General features: G+C 34.5%; 1 protein-coding gene and 1 non-coding gene across 2 annotated transcripts in view; one reads left to right on the top strand and one right to left on the bottom strand.

Moving 5' to 3' along the window:
* Positions 1-21,943, bottom strand: part of LOC111437896 — a 75,405-nt gene that overhangs the window by 28,601 nt on the left and 24,861 nt on the right. The window lies entirely within an intron of this gene.
* On the top strand, positions 21,095-21,176 carry TRNAS-GCU. Its single transcript has one exon. It is a non-coding gene; the product is annotated as a tRNA-Ser (tRNA).

The raw sequence follows: 21,943 nt of genomic DNA, 5'->3' as shown, positions 1-21,943 counted from the left end.
ATGTAAAAAATATTTCCGCATAAAGTAGTTACGTCATGCATATTGTTTAGACTCTAGGTCCCTAGAAAACTAGGATCGTTACATATAATCTACCCCTAAACTTTCTATAACCTAGAGAAAAACTCGTGAAAACTTGCTCAATCAAGGATTCGATTAGACCCTACAAGTAGGTTACTTATTTAGTTGCACTTGATATTACTTTTGCTTTTTGGGTGACCTCTAATTGTTGGTTAACGAGAGATATAAGGTCACAGAGGAGGGTCGTCCTGAGCCATCATTTCTATGTATTTTGAGTTGTTGTCCTTAGTTTTTGAATCTCGTTTCCTAGTCCCTGTTTTGTAATAAACTTGAAACTAACACTTTCATTTGTCAAACGGAGATACACTGTCTCCAAGAAAGAAATGCTGGCTATAGTTCATTGCGTACAAGTCTGGAGACAGTATCTCTTGGGATCACAGTTCGTGGTGAAGACGGATAATAGCGCCATTTGCCACTTCTTCGATCAACCAAAATTGACGGCAAAACAGGACCTACCCAAAGTTATATATGCTAAGCCGTTGTTATCTCTCTCTTGCTTGCTTATATAACGTCTCTTTCTAAAATCTCTCTCTCTCCTCATTTTCTAAAACCTTCTTTTAAAACGGAGGCTAGAGGCTCGATCATACGTCGCTTGGCCGTAGGCGACGCAAAAACAAATTTGCTCAGCTCACTTGTCGTTGGAAAGTGAGTGCCGCACAATCGCTAGTCTGCTGCCTTCAAAAGTGCGATTGTGTCACATAGCTCCCAAATGCTTAACCAACAATCTGTGATCACCCGAAAAAGAAAAGTAATATCTAATGTGTATAAACATACTAAATAAGCAACCTACTCATAGGCTCTAATAACATCCTTGATCGAACAACTTGCCATAGGCTTTTCTCTAGGTTACAGAAATTTTAGGTCTAGATTATATGTAATGGCCCTAGTTTCTACTCAACTAGATTCACTACCATACGCATGACGTAACTTCTTTATACGAAAATATTTATTTAAAATGACTTCATAAAATTATGTCATGGACTTGTACGTTTAAGAAAGTATCTTTAAAACAATATAAAAGAAATATTTTTTTGTTCCTTTGTTCATATATTATGTTGCTAGCTTAGGATCATTCGGGGTAGGTAGAAATTGCAACATTTAAATAAGTCTCGTATTCCATTTGATAAAATTAATGGTTTGTGGTGAAGATCAACATAACAAGAGTAAAGAAACTTTCGCTATATCAACTGTAACGACCCTATTTATATTACTACAAAAAAGTCGCTACAACATGCCTGGCATAACTACGAAACACGGAAAAATCTTTTAAAACATTCCAAGACGGTGTCATGGACTTATATGTTAACAATTACATCATTAAATTGTTAATGCAGAAAACAAATAACATGAGATTTAAATTAAGCAAGCAAAATAATAAAAATATGTCATGTTCTAACCTAAGAGCTACCAATATAATGAAATACATCTACAATAACTTCAGTCCCATGGTCGTCATCTCGACATCATCATTTGTGCAGAGGTGCCATGTCTTTACCTAAAAAATAAGAGCAGCGCATGACTTGTATTTTAAGAAATACTCATTAAGTAACCCCACTACTAGTATAGGGTAATGCAAACACGTGAAATGATGGTTGGAACCTATCATAAAACATCATTTCATGGCCTTGGTCTCAGATTCCTATCGGGGTAGAATTTGATGTGCAGTACCTCAATACTCACGACTTAAGTCAACCTACACAAATTTACAACACCGAATAAGAATACGTTGAGCGATTTAGTTTACCTAGCGCTCACAATGAAACCTCTAATTTATCTTATAATGTTTGAATTAGCTAAACAATGGTCGTACTCATCTCAAATCCTTTTAAAAATGCTAAACTTGACTTGAAAGGATAAAAATGGTAGGAATGATGCAGGAAATAGTGTGGAGTAAAGTTGGATGAATTGAGCCATATAAGCCATTGGAGTCGTCTCTGCCAAGTTGAGGATAGAAAAGTGCAAGTCACATTCGGGTCATGTTCTGGGTACGTGGGTCGAAGTTGAGCAGGCATGCACGAATTGGAGTTTGGTCGAGGCGCGGATAATCGGATTGTTGGGTTCTAGGTTGTGGGTTGAGTGGTGACGGGATGGTAGACACACGACGTGGATTGGGGTGAAGCTTCGCTGGGCTAGACTAACGTTTGAGCATGTGCTGGCATGTGCTTGCACATGCGTCGAAGGGCTGAGAATACTAGTGAGTTTAGATACAGACATGTGATTTAGGTTCTACTTCCTATTGAGGCTGAGGTTCGATTTTAGGCTTGTACCTACAATTTTCATTTTTCCTTTTGGTTTTTCTTTTCCTCCTGTTTGGATATATTTCATTTTGGCTAAATTTTAATGGTTTATTGCATATTAAATTTATAGAATAATAGCCCACTTTTATATTTAATTTTTTTTGTATGATTATCGATATTTATTTAACCTCACGACTGAAAATAAAGTCAATGATTAGAGTAAACATGTCAATAACTTTGATATTAACTTTCAAATCCAAATGTCAAAATTTTCACGTATCTAGATCGTTCTCCATTATTAACTTCTAATTTAAGTTAACATCAAATTAGCATATGCTCAATAATTGAAATTTTATTTTCTAGTCTAAAATGTATGATATTCCATATTATACCTAAAAAAAATGCAGGAGACTTACACGGTTGACAAGAGGAAGGTTTGAGATCAAGACTTACTGGATTGGGATCAAAACTTACACCGTTGACGATATTTATCTCTCTTATTTGTCTTCTTCCCCATTTGCTTCTCTATTACTTCCCTGGCACCCTCTTTCTTCTATTTTTTTGTGTTTTCCTCGTGGGTTACGACGACATCGGGGGGCTATTCATTTTCGGCGTTCGAGGGAGTTTGCTACTTTTTGGATTTTCTCTCTTTTTAAATATTTTTTGTTTCCATTGTTCATAAATTATAGTGATGGCTTCGGTTCATTGGTAGGTAGAAATTCTTACCTTATGTTTTGGTTAGAACCCTAACCCAAGCCTATGAAATGTTGCTAAAAACTTTATATATTAAGAGCATAAATGTAGGAGCATTAGTTAACCAAAAAGACATAAGTGGTTCATCAAATCCAAACTTAATTTTGAAAGTAATTGTCCATTCATCTCCTACCTGCATTTTAATTTGATGATATCCATATTTCAAAACAATCTTTATAAATAGACATGAACCATGAAATTCATGAAGCATATTGTCTGGCCTAGGAATAGGATGTCGATACTTTACAATGATTTTGTTGATGGCTCTGCACAATCCACACACATGCGCCAAGTTTTATCTTTCTTTGGCACCAATAAGTCTCGTATAGAACATGGATTCAAACTTTCTCGTATATAACCCTTCTCCTTGAGCTCCTCCACTTGCCTTTGAATTTCTTTAGTCTCAGTTGGATTGACTCTATAAGCTGGTTTATTAGGAATGACAGCACCCAAAATGAAATCCATTTGATGTTCAGTACCTCTAATGGGAGGTAGTCCTTTAAGTACTTCATCACGAAACATGTCTTCAAATTCTTGTAAAAGAGATTGAAACACACTAGGCAAAGCCAAGTTGTTATAGTTAGAGACCAAAATCCTTCTTTGTACGCAAGTACAAAGATGGTATTTTGTGAAAACATTACCCTTCTCACCTCTCCAACTCTAGCCAAACAACTCACTTTCTTTCCTTTTTGTTTCAATGTCATCTCTTTTGTCGTTCTTCTTTTCACTTTTGTTTCTCTTTGATTTTTCTCTATTTTTTCACTCCATTCTTGTTTTTCTTTCCACTCTTTTTCCTCAAACTCCTCCTTTTTTTTTTCCTCCAACTTTAATTGATTAGCAAATATATTTGCAAAACTCCAAGGTACAATGATATGAATTCAACTACTGACCCTTTGTATGTACCCGAAGGACGGATTACAAGAAACAAGGTTAAGAAGATTCAAGAGGCCTATACATTGCATCTTCAAAGGGTAACTAATGTACAAGTTGAAACAAAGACTTTTGAGCCCAAAAATCTTTATAGCATTAGCATATCAAATCAAGAAAATAATGGATTAGCAATAAACTCCACTTGACATTGGAAAAGATTTAGAAAACTTTTGCCTTTGGTAGTTGAACTACCAATTAAGACAATTTATGTCATGCCTTATTTTCTTTATTATTATTATTATTATTATTTATGTTATTTATTTATTATTTTTTTTTTAAGAAGCAACTTGATTTAGAAAGACTTAGTTCAAAATATCTTATGCTTCAAAAGAATTTAGTAAAGTATTGATGTGTTATTCAGCCTATGAAATTTGGAAAACTATTGAAGTAAGTTATGAAGGAACAAATCAAGTTAAAAAACAAAGATTAACATTCATAATTATGAACTATTTAAAATGGATGCAAATGAGTATATAAGTCATATGTTTACTAGATTTACTAATATTCTAAATGCTTTGAAAAATCTTGGAAAAATATATTCGACTTCCGAAAATGTAAGGAAAATTCTAGATCTCTACCTAGAAGTTGGGAAACAAAATGCCTACAATTCAAGAGGGAAAGGATCTCACAAAGCTTTCTTTGGATGAACTTTTTGGTTCTCCCATGACACATGAGATTAGCAAGAAGGAGAACATGGAAGAGGAAACCAAAAAGTATAGCCCTAAAGTCCATCACAGAAGTTGACTCTGACGATGAGGAAGCCCTTGATGAAAATGAAGTTGCCTACCTCATATAAGTATAAAAGTTTCATCAAAAAGAAAAAAACAATTTAAGAAACATTTCACCAACCAAAAAGAGTCAAAAGGTGAAAAGAGTAAAAATGATAAAATAATATGTTATGAATATAAAAATTCGGGTCATATAAGTATGAATTGTCCTCTCCTCAAATCATCTAAGATATCCAAGAAGAAAGCAATGAAGACTCCTTGGGATGATAGTGATGAAAGTGCAAGTGTCGAAGAAGTAGAAAATTCTTGAATCTCATTCTTAGGATGAATTATTAAATTTCTTTTATTTTAGAAGCAACTTGATTGATGAGGAATTTATTTTAATTTAGAAGAAGTAGAAAATTTATTTTATTTTTGAAGAGACACTAGGCACAACAAAGGTAGATGATTAATGAGGAATCAATTAGAACTTCGAGACCTACACGGTAGCTTAGAGCGTTGTAAAGGTTAAGCCTGAACTTCCTATAGACCAAAGGAAAGTCGTGGAAATCTAGTATTTTTATACTTACCACTTTCTCCTTTTCTAGTTCAGGTATTGTTCAAGATGGGGATGCTTAGGAGCTTTACAATCACAGGGGGGTGTCGACCCGGAGTGTATGTTAGTTGTATTTGACCTTGCACATCAATTAGTTGTATAAATTTTAGTTTCTAACATTGGTGTTGTATGTCTTTTAAAGTGTGAAAATTTTATTTTTTCGTCACAACTCGATTTTTCAAAACTTTTAAAATAATGATTAATACTTAAAATTCGGTCATGACAGAATGCCTCTATGAGATCGTGAGGTAACGGGCCAAAGCGGACAATATCTTTTAGCGGTGGCCTTTGGCTAGTACAAAAGAAATAAACTTTTCGACGCCTGAGAGATTCGAAGTCTCGTGGAGAAACTTTATGTACATAGCAGGAACACACCTTAAGCACTCAACCAAAGCGACTTTGGACAACAAAGGTTGATGATTGATGAGGAATCAATTAGAACTTCAAGACCTACACGGTAGTTTAGAGCACAGTAAAGGGTAAGCCCAAACTTCCTATAGACTAAAGGAAAGTCATGGAAACCTAGTTGAAGAAGGAAGCGATGAGAACCTCCAAGTAAGTTTAATATTAAGTATATTTTTAAAGTGATCACTATCTCCTTTTCTAGTTTAGGTACTGTTTAAGGTGGGGATATGCTTGGGAGTTCTACTATCACAGAGGGGTGTCGACCCTGAGTGTATGTTAGTTGTATTGGACCTGAGACATCAATTAGTTGTATAATTTTTGTGGTTCATTTTTAATTATTTTCTACCCCATGTCCTTTTTTTTTCTTTTGTAAATAACTTTGAATTTCTCACATAGGTGTTGTATGTCTTCTAAACCGAGAAAAATTTATTTTTTCGTCGAAGCTCGATTTGTCAAAACCTCTAAAATAACCGATAAATACTGAAAATTCGGTCGTGACAGATCCAACAGCGGTTGGAGTTGGAAATGAAGCATTTCTTATAAAAAGGGTGTGAATTCCTCTATGAGATCGTGAGGTAACGGTTCAAAGGGGACAATATCTTTTAGCAACGGCCTTTAGCTAGTACAAACAAAATGAACTGTTCGATGCCTAAGAGATTCAAACTCTCGCGGGGAAACCACATGTCGAAGAGACCCTAGATGATTAATGTGGAATCAATTAGAACTTCGAGACCTACACGGTAGCTTAGAGCACAGTAAAGGTTAAGCCCAAACTTCCTATAAACCAAAGGAAAACATGGAAACCTAGTAGAAGAAGGAAGCAATGAGAGTCTACAAGTAGGTTGGTTATTAAGTATATTTTTATACTTACCCCTTTCTCCTTTTCTATTTGAAGTACTAGTCAAGGTGGGGAGTTGCTCGGGAGCTCTACTATCACGGAGGGGTCTCGACTCAGAGCATCTGTTAGTTTTATTCGATCTAGGACATCAATTAGTTATATAACTTTTTGGGTGGATTTGGAATTCTTTTGTATCCCATGCCCTTTTTTCGTTTGTAAATCACTTGAAATTTGTGACACGAGTGATGTGTGTCTTTTAAAGTGGACAATTTCTTTTAGCGGTAGTCTTTGGTGAGTACAAAAAAAGGAATATTTCCTCACCTTAGAGATTCAACCTCTCGCAGGGAAACCCCATGTACTTAGCAGGCACATGTCTTAACCACTCGGCCAAAGCGACTTTTATTTATTTAGGAAAAAGTCTCGAAGAGGCACTAGGTACAACAAATGTAGACGATTAATGAGGAATCAATTAGAACTTTAAGCCCTACACGGTAGCTTAGAGATCGGTAAAGAGTAAGCCAAAACTTCCTATCGACCAAAGGAATGCCATGGAAACTTAGTATGAGAAGGACGTTCATTGAAAATATGAATTGTTAATGAAAAGAGATGGACGTTCTAATAGGAAACAATTTATGACGATACTTGTAGCAACTTTGGGGGAGAAATTCAAACGTACTCGAGTTTAGAAAAAAACGCCAGCTAAGGCCAACCAAGTAAGTGACCTTACTATCGGCTCGGTCAGAAGACTTTCCTTATGAATGACGACACGTGCCCAGTGGTCCTTGCACGTGTCATTTATGCTTTATATCATATGATGATGTGATTGTTGTATGATGATGAGACTATGTTATAAGAATGATGTTACACGATATTGTTATATGATGACATTATATGATGATGCATGATGAAGATGATGCATAATAACACGACAATATAAGATGCATGATGATGACATGAATTAATATGATGTTATTCAACAGTAAGATGATGTGCATATATTAAATGACATCATACATTATGACGACGAGTTTTCTATGAAACAATCATAATTTATGTTCATGACAAGGAAAGTATGAAAGAAAACTCGTGCACGTTGCCCAATGCGATGTGTGAATAATGTATATGGTTCTGTCCTAAGGATGATTTAAAGATGAAAAACTACAGGGACCTCATGTCTTTGGTATGTTTATGTACATCGGGTTACTTCCCCATTTATGAGGATGAGTACGAACGCGTACACTATGATGATGATCATCATCATGCTTCACATGACACTCGGGAGTTTGCTGACCTCCAGACGTTTGATTACGGACAACTAGCTCGACTATGATGGATTCAAGAGAGTGCGAAACGCCTGGAGATTCACGCTTGCAATTCTGGGTCGTGTGTGGGGAAGTACTACATATCCAATTTTTTCGGGACTGGAGGCCACCCATACAATGGTTTTAACGTTAGATCCCTAATCATGAGTCCATGTGGTAGCACTCCCGACCCAATAGTGAGTTAGTTACTAAGTATTCATTAAAGTACTCAACCCACGTGCTACTTCTATTTTAGGTAAAGGAAAAACGGACTAGTGTGGTTTCTTGAATTCTTTTTCTTTTGATTTTTTTTTATTGGTTACAAGATAGCTTGGTCAACAATACTTGAATGACTTTAGCATGCAAATCTAAACATAAAAATGTAAAGGAACAAACACATTTGTTGAGAAGTATAATTACTTTAGCATACAATGACTTTAGCATGCAACTTTCATTATAAACCTTATTGTAACCAATGATTAATTAAAAGGTTGTAACTTTCATGACCATAAATACCATAAACGCCACTAGCTAATTGGTATAATCAATCATAAAGACAATTCTCTAAAACTTTAAAAAAGAAAAAGAAATACAATAAGACCTCTTTAAATCTAAATAATATGAGTTTTGTCATCCTTGCTATTTTTTCCCCATTTTAGGTGATATATAAATATACGAGGCGGTGTGACAAGATCATTTCATCTAGTTTTAATTTTCGCTCGTTTCTTTATATCCCATGTCTTTAAATATCATGAAGATTTTGAAAGATTAGGTATGCTTGATATATATATATTTTTTTAATATGAACTTTAGTTTGTTGCCAAAAATAGATGTCAGGTATGTATTTGTAGCCGATACCAATTATCACCATGCTCACATTGTCTTACTCGTGATTCAAAATTAGAAGAAAAAAGCATGGTTCTAGTAAAAGTTTTGAAATTTTCTCATTTTGGATTTTTTTTTTAACAATAGTGTTGTTTTAGAATTCTAGAGTATATCTTTTGAACTAAAATTTTATTCAAGTTTTGTTTTCCAAAATTTTTAGGCACTTTTTCGGTTCTCATTCTTGAAGATTTCTATTTACTAAATTTATGTTAATTTGTCAAAATATTTCACTTTTTCGGTTCTCATTCTTGAAGATTTCTATTTACTAAATTTATGTTAATTTGTCAAAATATTTGTGCTATTAGCTATAAACAAAGCAAAATTATGCTTTACTAAATTTATGTTAATTTGTCAAAATATTTGTGCTATTAGCTATAAACAAAGCAAAATTATGCAAGAACCTCTAGAACTTGTTTTTGTAATATGGATTCTAATAGAGAGACTTGAAATTGTTGACCGTCATTAATTCTTTGATCTTATGAAGAACACTTCTGATGTTCACAATTGCAATCAATCTTGAGAATTGCAATTTATAGAACAATGCATTGAACTCGAAGAAAAGATAAGTTTATAATTTTATTGATAATTTCATATCTTTTACAAAGAAATGAATTGAAGTTTAAACAAAATTAAGGGGCACAACAACAACTTATTTTTGCCGAGGTTGGAATGCATACTCCATGTTTAAATCCTCTTCTAAAGCATAACTGTATGCATTTATCGTTTTCAGCGTTGCTGTCGTTTGGACAAACTTCATTACAAGTTAATGAAAGTGAAGTTCCCTCCTTCACCTCTGTATCTGCATCAATCGAATTAAACAAAAAGTTAGGGCCTCATAAAATTGAAAGAGAGAAAGAGAGGGAGTAAGGGAGCAATTAGGGATAATAGAGAGGGTACGAGAGAAAACTAAAAGCGAAAACATGGCCATTGTAGTGACAAAAATCAAGAGAAATTTGTGCATCTTCATCCTTAACTTCAAAAACTATATATTTAATTTTCTTTGTCGGTGTGATTTTAGCTTTTCAAAATAGCTTCTGTAATAACCTAAAAAATATAGGTATATATACGTAAATAAATAAAGAAATAAGAAAGCTTACCTTCATTAGAAAAACAACATTTCCCCACTTTTCTTGGTTAACCTCTCTTCCCTTTCTCCAATTATCTATCCTTAACCAACTCCTTTACCCTATAATATTACAGTTGTTGAAAAAAGAAACAAAAACAAAAAATGTCAATTTGAGAAAAAACCAAAATAGTGATTTATTTGAACAAAAACCTCTTAAATTCGTTAAGGTATATATTACATCTTCCTTTTCTTTTATCCTAATTTCATTGTTTGGAGATCACATTCAACCATCCAATTATATTTACAATTATTTAGTTTGAGTTACAAATTAAATGCTAACAATTTTACCTAATTTGGAGTAAATGAATAGGCAAAAAAAATGGATTAAAAATTGTCCAATAATATATGTGAATAGAATTAAATTGCCAACGGAATTAAAAGAAAAAAAAATAGAGAGACAAGGGTGACTGGATGATTTGAAAGTAACAATCTATTAAAAATTTAACAATAATACATGTGAACATAATGGAGAGTAAATACAAGACAAAAAAAAAAAAAGGGAAGATTTAGTTAATAAAATTAAAAAATGACATTAAATACAAAGATTAAATACAGATAAAAGTTTTAGAGAATTGTTTTTATGATAATAAGTTACCATTAGCTAGTGATGGTTTATTTTCAAGGTTATAAATAGTCATTAATCTTGTTACTTTAAGATGAATTGTTTTTTGATATCATAATCAAATTAACTTCCTAAGTGCAGATGACTATAAGATCTAGTCAACCACGAGTAATTTCCTCAAGCATGCATGCAATACCAAGCGCACCCTACAATTATTACTTCCTAATTTCGTGTGGTTACTTACATGTCTATCGCGTGCCTTTCAAACTTGATTTATAGTCGTAAAGGAGTCCAAAATTACAAATTCTCTTTGCAGGCACCTATTTCACAGTAAAATAGGATTAACATTGGAGTCGGGATGAAAAATTGGCAAATCGAGCGAAAAACGGATGAAAGTAGGTGGTCCACGCATGGGCAGGGCGCGCTTTGAACCCCAGCAGATGCGGACTTACCCTTCAAATTTTTTGGGCATGACACATGGCATGCAGGGATTGTTGATAGGATTCGAGTTGGACAACTGGTTGCCTGATCGCTTCCTGGCGTGCGGGTCGATTTCTAATTCAGGTATCCGGGTTGGCAGTTGGATGCGTGTTAGCACACGGCGTCGGGTGCGTCCCTCCATAGCGTGTTTGACGCGTGTCCTCCTTGTTGCCGGATGACGCATCTTCTCCCTTTCCAGCCGCCGCGTGTCCATCGCCAATGGCCTTAATTCATCAAATTTTCCAGATTCCGGTCAAATAGCATTTCAACCTATTTGTTTTGGTTTTTTCTATCTTCCAATCGGTAACTCAAATTAACTCGATTCCTTCACGAGAATTCAAGATCTCAAGTACACCTATCCAAATCTATTACTCTCGCATTTTATTGATATTCACAAAGCTTAATAAATGAGATTGAAAATTAAGAAAAACTCAGTTCTTTAACGAAGTTGGATGATTCTCGATTTCGCTTTCTGACACAATTGTTGGGCGTGTTTCCTCCGAGAACTTGCAAGAATCCTCATCTAAGGTATTGTAACTTGAGCATAAGCTCTTATGACTTTATATTATGTGTCCTTCAAAATACTCCGTACCAATGGAAATAGTGTCCTTCACTTATATACCCATGATCTTCCCCTTAATTAGCCAACATGGGACTCCAACCATTCTTAATATAAGTGACTTGCTTGATATTCTTAATACTCAAGCTTTTTCCAAACCTTTATTTTATATGGCCAAGAACATTTTGGATGACTCATAATTCTTTTTGTGGAGTCTATGAAATCTTAACCAAGTAAGTGACATTACTATCGGCTCAGTCGGAAGACTTGACTTATTATGACGACACGTGCCCAGCGGTTCTTGCTCGTGTCATTTATGCTTTAAATTATATGATCATGTGACTATGTTATATGATGATGTGAGTATGTTTTATGATGATGAGAGTATGTTGTAGGAATGATGTTACGCGATGAGGTTATATGATGACATTATATGATGATGAGACTCTATTATAAGAAGGATGTTACGCAGTGATGTTATAAGATGACATTATATGATGATGACACGACGATGATGATGCATGATAACATGACAATATAAGATGCATGATGATGACATGACTTAATATGAAGTTATTCCACGGTAAGATTGTGCATACATTATGATGACAGGTTTTCTAAGACCCAACCCTAATTGATGTTAATAATGAGGAAAGTATGAAAGCCAACGCATGCACGTTGCCTATTGTGATTTGTGAATAATGTATAAGGTTGTGTCTTAAGGATGATTTAAATATGAAAAACTATAGGGACCTAATGCATTTTGTGTGTTTATATACATCGGGTTACTTCCCCATTTACGATGATGAGTACTAACGCTTACACTATGATGATAATCATCATGCTACACATGACACTTGGGGTTTGCTGACCTCCAGACGTCTGACTACGGACAACTAGCCCCACTATGATGGGTCTAAGGGGGTGCAAAACGCCTGGGGATTCATGCTTGTTGTTGGTCGTGTGTAGGGAAATACTACACATCCAATTTTGTCCGGACTAGAGGCCACCCCTATGAAGGTTTTAACGTTAGATCCCTACTGAATTGCAGGTGGGGTCACTTACTGATTATTTCTTAAAGTACTCGACTCATGTTCTACTTCTATTTTGGGTAAAGGCAAGACACCTTGTATGGTTGAGTGTTGTTTTTTTACTTTTTTTTTCTTTTTTTTTTTAATTCGTTCCAAAATAGTTTGATTAAAACTACTCGAATGAATTTAGCATGCAAATCAAAACACAAGAAATGCACACGAACAAAATCATGGCTAAAGAAGTATTATAGGCAACTTTCATTATAATGTCAAAAAATCTTCATACTAAACATGAATAACTATTTATGGCCTTGAAAATAAATTTTACAGTAACCTATGGTTAATTAAAAGGTTGTAACTTTCATTCATGGTCATCAATACCATAATCGCCACTAGCTAAGTGTGTATAATCATAAAGAAAAAAAATATATATATATATACAATAAAACTTCGTTGGATTTTTTCACCCCCCATAAAATCTTTGTGGCATGATTAAGACAACTTATTTTATATCAGTAACTAAACATATTACATATAAATAGGACTTTGCATGCATTCAATATCTTGGTTTGTAAACATGAGTCTAGTTTCAACTCTTAGGTATGGCTACACTGTGAGTATATAGTCACCCTTACTAATTTTTCCCCATTTTAGATGATGCATAAAGATATGAGACCGTGTTACTAGAGCATTTCATCTAATTTTAATTTTTGTTTGTTTCTTTTTATCCCATATTTTTAAATTTCATGGAGGTTTTGAAAGATTAGATATACTACAAGTATTATTGAAAATATAAACCGTTAGAAATTTTGGACGTTCTAATAGGAAACAATTTCCCATGATACTTGTAGCAACTTTGTGAGAGAAATTGAAACATACTCGAGTTTAATAAAAATGCCAGCTAAGGCTAACCAAGTAAGTGACCTTACTATCGGCTCGGTCAGAAGACTTGCCTTATGTATGAAGACACGTGCCCAGTGGTCCTTGCACGTGTCATTTATGCTTTATATTATATGATGATGTGACTGTACTATTTGATGATGAGACTATGTTATAAGAATGATATTACGCGATGATGTTATATGATGATGCATGATGATGATGATGTATAGGAAATTTCTGAAGTGCCCAATTGTAACCTATCTTGAGAAGTGAAATTCAATTGCAATACCAGTCTAGAAATAAGAATTAAAGGAAATTTATATCAGTTCAATTCTAAAGATTATTCGTTCCTTGATTCTGGTCGTTAAGATAGAGTTAATTGCCCAATGAGATTCGAAGAAACTTCATCCGTCAGAGGCTCATAAAAGAGCTCCTAAACTATTTATTGGCTTAAAAAACCGTGTAGTGCCTCCCCAGATTTGAAATTGAGATTTGACAACTAATAAGCCTGACATTTCCCTATGATATGATCATGTTACGTACTTCTTACTTTTAAGAGCTAAGACTATCCCCACAAACCTATATTAATCTTTTTAGCATCATTTATCTTTACTCATGTTTCCTAATAAATTCACAGTAGGTCACCGAATATAAAGTTGCTTGAGTAAAACATACTTATTTTGAAGTTCTTATTATTGAGCCACCATAAAAGAAGACCCTGGTTGGTATCTTGATGGTATAGATAGTAACTTTTAATTGTTTGGAGTCTTTCTTAATTATCCTATCCTCAAGAATACTTTTATTGGAATGTGGTCTTAATTCATTGAAAATAATGAGATACAAATTAAAATAAAGGAAGCAAGTATTTTAATTTTGGATAAGTCTAAAATATAGTTACTATAAATCCTTTGATATCGTCCTTTAATGCATAAAAAATTTCCTATTTACGTATTTGCTAAAAAGAAATTGTTAATGAAATGCTAATATTTTTTCTAAACTACCCTTCAAGGTGATTACTTTGACATGAAAATTTATAGAAAGATAAGTTTATAATTTTATTGATAATTTCATATATATTTTTTTTTCAAAGAAAAGAATTAAATTTGAACCAAAATTAACTGGCACAATATCAGATTTGTGAGTAACAATCAATTAAAACTTGGTTAATTCCTAGTTGCATTAACTTTATCTTCATCTACTTCTATTCCATTTTTACCACCATGAAGCCTTGAAAGTTAACTTTTTCCATGCAAAAACTACATTTATTAAAATTAGCATAAAGTTTCTCTTTCCTAAGCATAATCAAAACTTACTTAACATGTTCCACATGCTCATGCAAAGTCTTTAAATAAATTAAATATAATCAAACTATACAAAAAAAATATGTTTTTCTAAATATTCTCTCAAACATGATTCATGCATAAATGTCCAAGGAGCATTAGTTAACCCAAAAGCCAAACCATTCATACCATCCAAAAGTTTTGAAAGCTGTTTTTCATTCATCAAGCAATTCATCAAGCATATCGTCTGCCCTAGGAATAGGATGTCGAACCTTTACAGTGATTTTGTTAATGGCTCTACAATCCACACACATGCGCCGTGTTCCATCTTTGTTTGGCATCAATAAGACTAGTACAGAACATGGACTTAAACTCTCTCATATATAACCCTTCTCCATGAGCTCCTCAACTTGCCTCTAAATTTCTTTAGTCTCAGTTGGGTTGGCTCTATAAGCTAGCCTATTAAGAATGACTGCCCCCGGAATGAAATCTATTTTATGTCCAATATCTCTAATGGGAGGTAGTCCTTTAGGTACTTCATCTTGGAACACGTACTCAAATTCTTGTAAAAGAGATTGAAGCATACTAGGAGAAAAATTGTTATCGTGTTAGAGAACAAACATCCTTACTTGTACATAAGTAAAAACATGGTTTTTTTTGTGAAAACATTACCCTTCTAACCTCTCCAACTCTAGCCAACAACTCACTTTGTTGAACTCTTTCTTTTTTTCAATTTCATTATTCTTTTCACCATTCTTTTTCCCGTTCAATTCTTCTTCCTTGAACTCTTTCTTTTCTTTCTCCAACTTTAATGGATCGGCAAATACATCTGCAAACTCAAAGGTACAAGAGTGGTTTTTCTACCATCTTTTATAAAAGAATACTTATTCAAATAACCATCATACATGATCTTCCTATCAAATTTTCAAGGTCGGCCAAGCACTATGTCTTCCGCAAGCATTGATAGCACATGACAAAGAACTTCGTCTTCATATTTTCCCAAACTTGATAAAACACCTTCATTGGTCCACTGTCATTAAGCCATTGAAGCTTGTTAGCTTTAGGATGGTATTGTGTTGGAATTTGCAACCTTTTGATCAACATGTTACTTACTACATTCTAATTTCAAAGAAGTCCACCATATAATTGTGTAATCACAAAATTCAGCCACATCAAGCTTCAATTTTCTTTCTTTACTGAAATTGTTGCAATAAAAAACATGCTTAATTTTGTTATCATATTGCAAATACTCCTTTGGATCAGATCTCCCATAGAAACTTGGAATTTTAAGCTTTACCCCCAACTCCTCTTTCTTCATATTGGTACTCCCTCTCACTTCTTTTTGGGGCTAAAATTTCTCTACCCTTCTTCTGACTCTTCCTCTCCCTCAACAGACATCTCTCCCTCCCCTAGGACTATGTCCCGCTAAAAGGGTGACATTGTCATCTTCTTCATTTTCAACTCCTTCATTCAAGAGTACCTCCCTTCCTTGAAGATTACCCAAGGCTATTTCAATTCACTCCATCCGGTTAGTCGATGTACTAATAACTTGATTCAAATGAGTAATGCTTCCGACCTGTGCTTCTTTCCTCCTAGCTTCATTGATTTCTCCTCCATTTCCTCCGTCTTGGTTCATGATTGTACGAACAATAGTTAAATATGTTTAAGATCTCACACACGCAACTCACGAATTTTACACTCAGGGACACACGTGTTTATTACACACAAAGGTAGGCTATTTGGAAGAGTGACTAAATTATGATCAGGTAGGCTAATATATGGATAAAACAATTCTGATAGTAGCAAGCTATTCAATTATCAAGATGATAAGATAATTATTAAATAACACCAAAATAAAAACAAGAAATAAACAAATAAATAAGGGCACTCATATTTTTGGATGGAATTGCACCGAAAAAAAGAATTCCAAAGAGAATGGTTGTGAAGATTTGTGAACAATCTAATTTTCTTTGTTGTAGAGATCTGAAAAATTTAGAAGTTATCTTCAATTTAATGATGAGAAAAAAAATATCAAACAGTTCCATATTAGATGGAATAAGAAAAAAAAACTTAATTGAAGTTTATTTAATCTTGAAATAAACATGCAAATTGTCTAAAATAAATGATACCTACTTATAAGGATTTCTTTTTTATTGTTTTTTTTTTAAAGATCTAAATGTGATCCTTAAAAAGAAAATGAGAACAAGGTCAAAAGATGATGAACAATGATGGAAATGGCAAGAAAATAAATGGACAGGTATGAAGAAAAGAAAAACAATAGCACAAACCAATAAACGAAAGATAAAATCAATTCTAGAGTAGGCCACATAGATGTAACGTAGGCTCTAATACCAAATTGATAAGATAACTCTAATCATCATCCCAACGATCCAAGCTTTTATTGAAGAAAGAACCCTTAAATCAAAGAAATTAACACCTCCTTATATAAAATTCGGCGATCGAAGATCTAGAAGCAAGATTTAGAACCTTGTTATAAATTGAGACACTCCACAATTGAACTTGATCAAGGCTTGATTCAATGACTCAGATGCAATACCACAAGAATTGCTTGAAACATAGAATGACAAAGATGACGTTCCGATTTCTAAGTGAATGTCTCACCTAGAGAGATCAATTTCATTCATTACAAATCTATTTTTACATAATATTTTTTGGGTATTTATAGTCTCCCTACAAAAGTCATTTTTGGCCATGATTTAATCCCGATCCCCTTAAATCTCCATAGAACACGAAGTCAATTGACCATTACAAACTTTATGAAATTAAAAATAATAAATAAAGTTTTCTAACAACTCATGAAATGATGTTTGCAACTTCATCCCCTACTTCAATCGTGCAAATATTCACTTTTGAAGCTCCAAATGGTCATTCCTCAATTGAATCATCTTGTAAAACATGACATGATGATTGACTCGAGTCTATCCAATTTTGTTGATGAAGAATGAATGCTTGTTGAATCCTCTTGGCCTTTGTTCGTGTAATAGGTCCAGTTGGAACATTTGAAACACTGTGATCCTTATCACAAGAAATAGTGCAGAGTAAAGTTGGATGAATCGAGCCGTATAAGCCATTGGAGCCATCGCCACAAAGTTTTAGATAGAAAAGTGCAAGTCACATTCGGGTCATGGTCTGGGTAAGTGGGTCAAAGTTGAGTAGGCATGCACGAGTTGTAGTTTAGTCAAGTCACGGATAATTGGATTATAGGGTGCTAGGTTGTGGGTCGAGTGGTGACGGGTTGGTAGACACGCGACATAGATTGGGAAGCTTCCATTTTTTTTTGTTTTTTTCGTTGGTTTCGATGACATTGGGTGGCTATTCATTTTTGGTGTTCGAGAGAGCTTACTACTTTTTAGATTTTCTCAATTTTGAAATATTTTTTTTGTTTACTTTGTTCATAAATGATAGTGCCTGGTTCATTTAGGGTAGGTAGAAATTCTTGCCTTATGTTTTTGTTAGCTTATTTAAGATTTAAACTTTTGTTATGGTGCCTTTTGAAGTAAAAAAAAAAAAGAATGTGTTCAGCTAGTAATTTCAAGAATATTGGTTGGATTAAAATGTGTTTATGTTCCTAGTTATGTGATTGAAGTTTGATTTGGAGCTTATTATTTGATTATTGTGACCAATAACCCCAGCCAAAACCAATCAGCTTTAGATTTAACACTTAGAAAGCAATATAGATATTGTTAATATGCTTCAAACATCTTTAAAGGGACACCTAAAAATTAAAAAAAAAAAATTATAACTCAATTAAAAGGTTTTGATTTAATAGAAAAGGTTCGACGATAATATTACCTATGAAATGTCATCGAGAATGCTTGATTAAGACCAAGTATGTAATGACCTGAAATTTTCTACTTAATTTAAGGTTGCTGTGTACACATATCATGAACATTGAATGCAAAAAGACTCCATTTAAATTCCATAAAACGTAACCTTTGTCTTAAAACACACCCATGGACTTACGTATTTCAAAAACACCTTTAAAACGACACAACAAAAAGGCTAAATAAAATAAATAAACATTTAAATTAAAAACATATTATTTTGGCCTAAATCTAAGAAAATAAATACCAATACCCTATGCATGTGTCATGGTCTGGAATTGCGAGGCCGTCGTCAGCCGTACATGAATGCCTTGTCTTATCCTGAAAAATGTAGTAGTGCATTGCTTGAGTATTTAAAGAAATACTAATAAGTGACCCTACTATTGGGGTTGAGTGCAAGAACATGCGAATGCAATGACGGGACCTATCCTTTCAATCTATTTTCCCACGGTACTGTCCTAACGGGTAACTTGGATGTGTACCATATACTCTACACACAGCCAATACGTGCGAATATGGACTCACCAGTCGTTCGCAAACCGCTGGGCCACTTTTCTTGTCGGGCGAGCATACCCTGGGAGCTCATTAGGCTAAACTCCCTTTAGAACTAGTAACCGCCGCGGCAGCATTATGTAAAACAAAATGATCGTAATCTTGCTGGCAACATTATGTAAAACATAATGATTGTACCCCTGCCGGCAGCATTATCTAAAACATAATGATCGTACCCCTGTCGGCAGCATTATCTAAAACATAATGATCGTATCCCTGCCCGTCGTGATGAAATAAGGGTATCCCCCAATGCATGAGCACACATAATACATGAGGTAAGTATAAAAATATACTTAGTAACCAATTACTTGTAGGCCCTCATCGCTTTCTTCTTCTATTAGGTTTCCACGATTTTCATTTTGTCTATATGAAGTTAGGCAAACCATTTACATCACTCTAAGCTACTCATCGCTTTCTTCTTCTACTAGGTTTCCACGACTTTCATTTTGTCTATAGGAAGTTCAGGCAAACCATTTACATCACTCAAAGCTACCGTGTAGGTCTCAAAATTCTAATTGATTCCTCATTAATCAGTCTTATTAGTCCCTAGTACCTCTTCGAGAATCGTTCCTGAAATAAAAAAAATATTTTGTTCCCCTCTCCAACCGTGGTTGGATTTGTCACAACGAAGTTTCGAGGTTATTTACAAACGTGTGTCAGAATTCCAACACGTTATTTACAAACGTGAGACGAAAGGATAAAATTTTCACAGTTTAAAAGACATACAACACGTGTGTCAGAATTCCAATGTTATTTACAAACGCAAAAAAGGCCACGAGATACATAAGAATTCATAACGAACCCCAAAAATTGTACAAGTAATTGATGTCCCAAGTCGAATACAACTAACATACACTCCGGGATAATAAAGCTTCCAAGCATCTCCCTACTTTGAATAGTACCTGAACTAGAAAAGGAGAAAGTGGTAAGCATAAAAATATACTTAGTAACCAACCTACTTGTAGGCTCTCATCGCTTCCATCTAATACTAGATTTCCACGACTTTTCTTTGGTCTATAGCAAGTTCGGGCTTACCATTTATGGCACTCAAAGCTATCGTGTAGGCCTTCAAGTTCTAATTGATTCCTTATTAATCATCTACCTTTGTTGTCCCTAGTGCCTCTTCAAGATTCGTGCCAAAAATAAAAAAGTCACTTTGGTCGAGTGGTTAAAGCGTGTGCCAGCTAAGTACATGGGGTTACCCGTGAGAGTTTGAATGTCTCAAGAGATGTAAAGTTCATTTATTTATTTTTTTTTGTACTAGCCTAAGGCCTAAAGTTATTGTCCGCTTTGGCTCGTTATCTCACGATCTCATAGAGGTATTTGCACCGTTATTATAAGAAATGCTTCATTCTACTCTCCAACCTATTCTATCTGTCATGACCAAATTTTAAAGAATTCGACAAATCGAACTCCAACAAAAAAATAAATTTTCCACCGTGTAAGACATACAACACCTATGTTAGAAATTCAAAGTTATTTACAGAAGATAAAAATGGCATGGGATACAGAACAAATTAAAAATGAACCCCAAAAATTTTACAACTTTACAGAAGATAAAAATGGCATGGGATACAGAACAAATTAAAAATGAACCCCAAAAATTTTACAACTAATTGATGTCCCAGGTCGAATACAACTACAATACACTTCAGGTCGACACCCTTGTGTGATAGCAACTAATTGATGTCCCAGGTCGAATACAACTACAATACACTTCAGGTCGACACCCTTGTGTGATAGTAGAGCTCTCGAGCATCTCCCCACTTTGAAAAGTAACTGAACTAGAAAAGAAGAAAGGGCAATGTATAAAAATATAGTTAGTAACCAACCTACTTGTAGGCTCTCATCGCTTCCTTCTAATACTAGGTTTCCACGACTTTCCTTTGGTCTATAAGAAACTCGGGCTTAACCTTTATAGTGCTCTAAGCTACCATGTAGGTTACAAAGTTCTAATTGATTCCTCATCAATCATCTACCTTTGTTGTCTCTAGTACCTCTTCAAGATTCGTTCAAAAAATAAAAAAGTCGCTTTGGCCGAGTGGTTAAGGCGTGTGCCTGCTAAGTACATGGGGTTTCCCCGCAAGAGTTCGAATCTCTTAGGCTACGAAAAAAGTCTCATTACCTCACGATCTTATAGAGGTATTCACACCCTTATTAAAAGGAAAGCTTCATTTCGCTCCAAAGTTATTTACAAAAGAAAAAAATGGCATGGGATACAAAACAATTCAAAATGAACCCCAAAAATTAAATATACTACTAATTGATGTCCTAAGTCGAATACAACTACAATACACTTCGAGTCGACACTCCTCTGTGATAGTAAAGCTCTTGAGCGTCTCCCCCCACCTTGAAAAATACCTGAACTAGAAATGGTAGAGAAGAGGGGTATGTATAAAAATATACTTTTAATGCTAGGTTTCCAAGACATTCCTTTGATCTATAGGAAGTTCGAGCTTACCCTTTACTACACTCTAAGCTACCGTGTAGGTCTTGAAGTTCTAATTGATTCCTCATTAATCATCTACATTAGCTTTCCCGAAGGTCTCTTCGAGATTCGTTCCTGAAAAAAAAAATCGCTTTGGCCGAGTGGTTGAGGCGTGTGACTGCTATGTACATAGGGTTTCCCCGCAAGAGCTTGAATCTCTTAGGCGTCGATCAGTTCATTCTTTTTTTTTACTAGCCAAAGGCTGCCGCTTAAAGATATTGTCCGCTTTGGCTTGTTACCTCACGATCTCATAGAAGAATTCACACCCTTATTATAAGAAATGCTTCATTCCCGGATCTGTCATGACCGAATTTTAAGTATTTATCAGTTATTTTAGAGGTTTCGACAAATCGAACTGCGATGAAGAAATAAATTTTGCTAAGTTTAA

Source organism: Cucurbita moschata, unplaced genomic scaffold (assembly GCF_002738365.1).
Source record: "Cucurbita moschata cultivar Rifu unplaced genomic scaffold, Cmos_1.0 Cmo_Scf00068, whole genome shotgun sequence".
Classification (NCBI taxonomy): Eukaryota; Viridiplantae; Streptophyta; class Magnoliopsida; order Cucurbitales; family Cucurbitaceae; genus Cucurbita; species Cucurbita moschata.
Note: the sequence above shows the minus strand (reverse complement) of the source record. Positions and strands in the feature narration are given on the sequence as shown.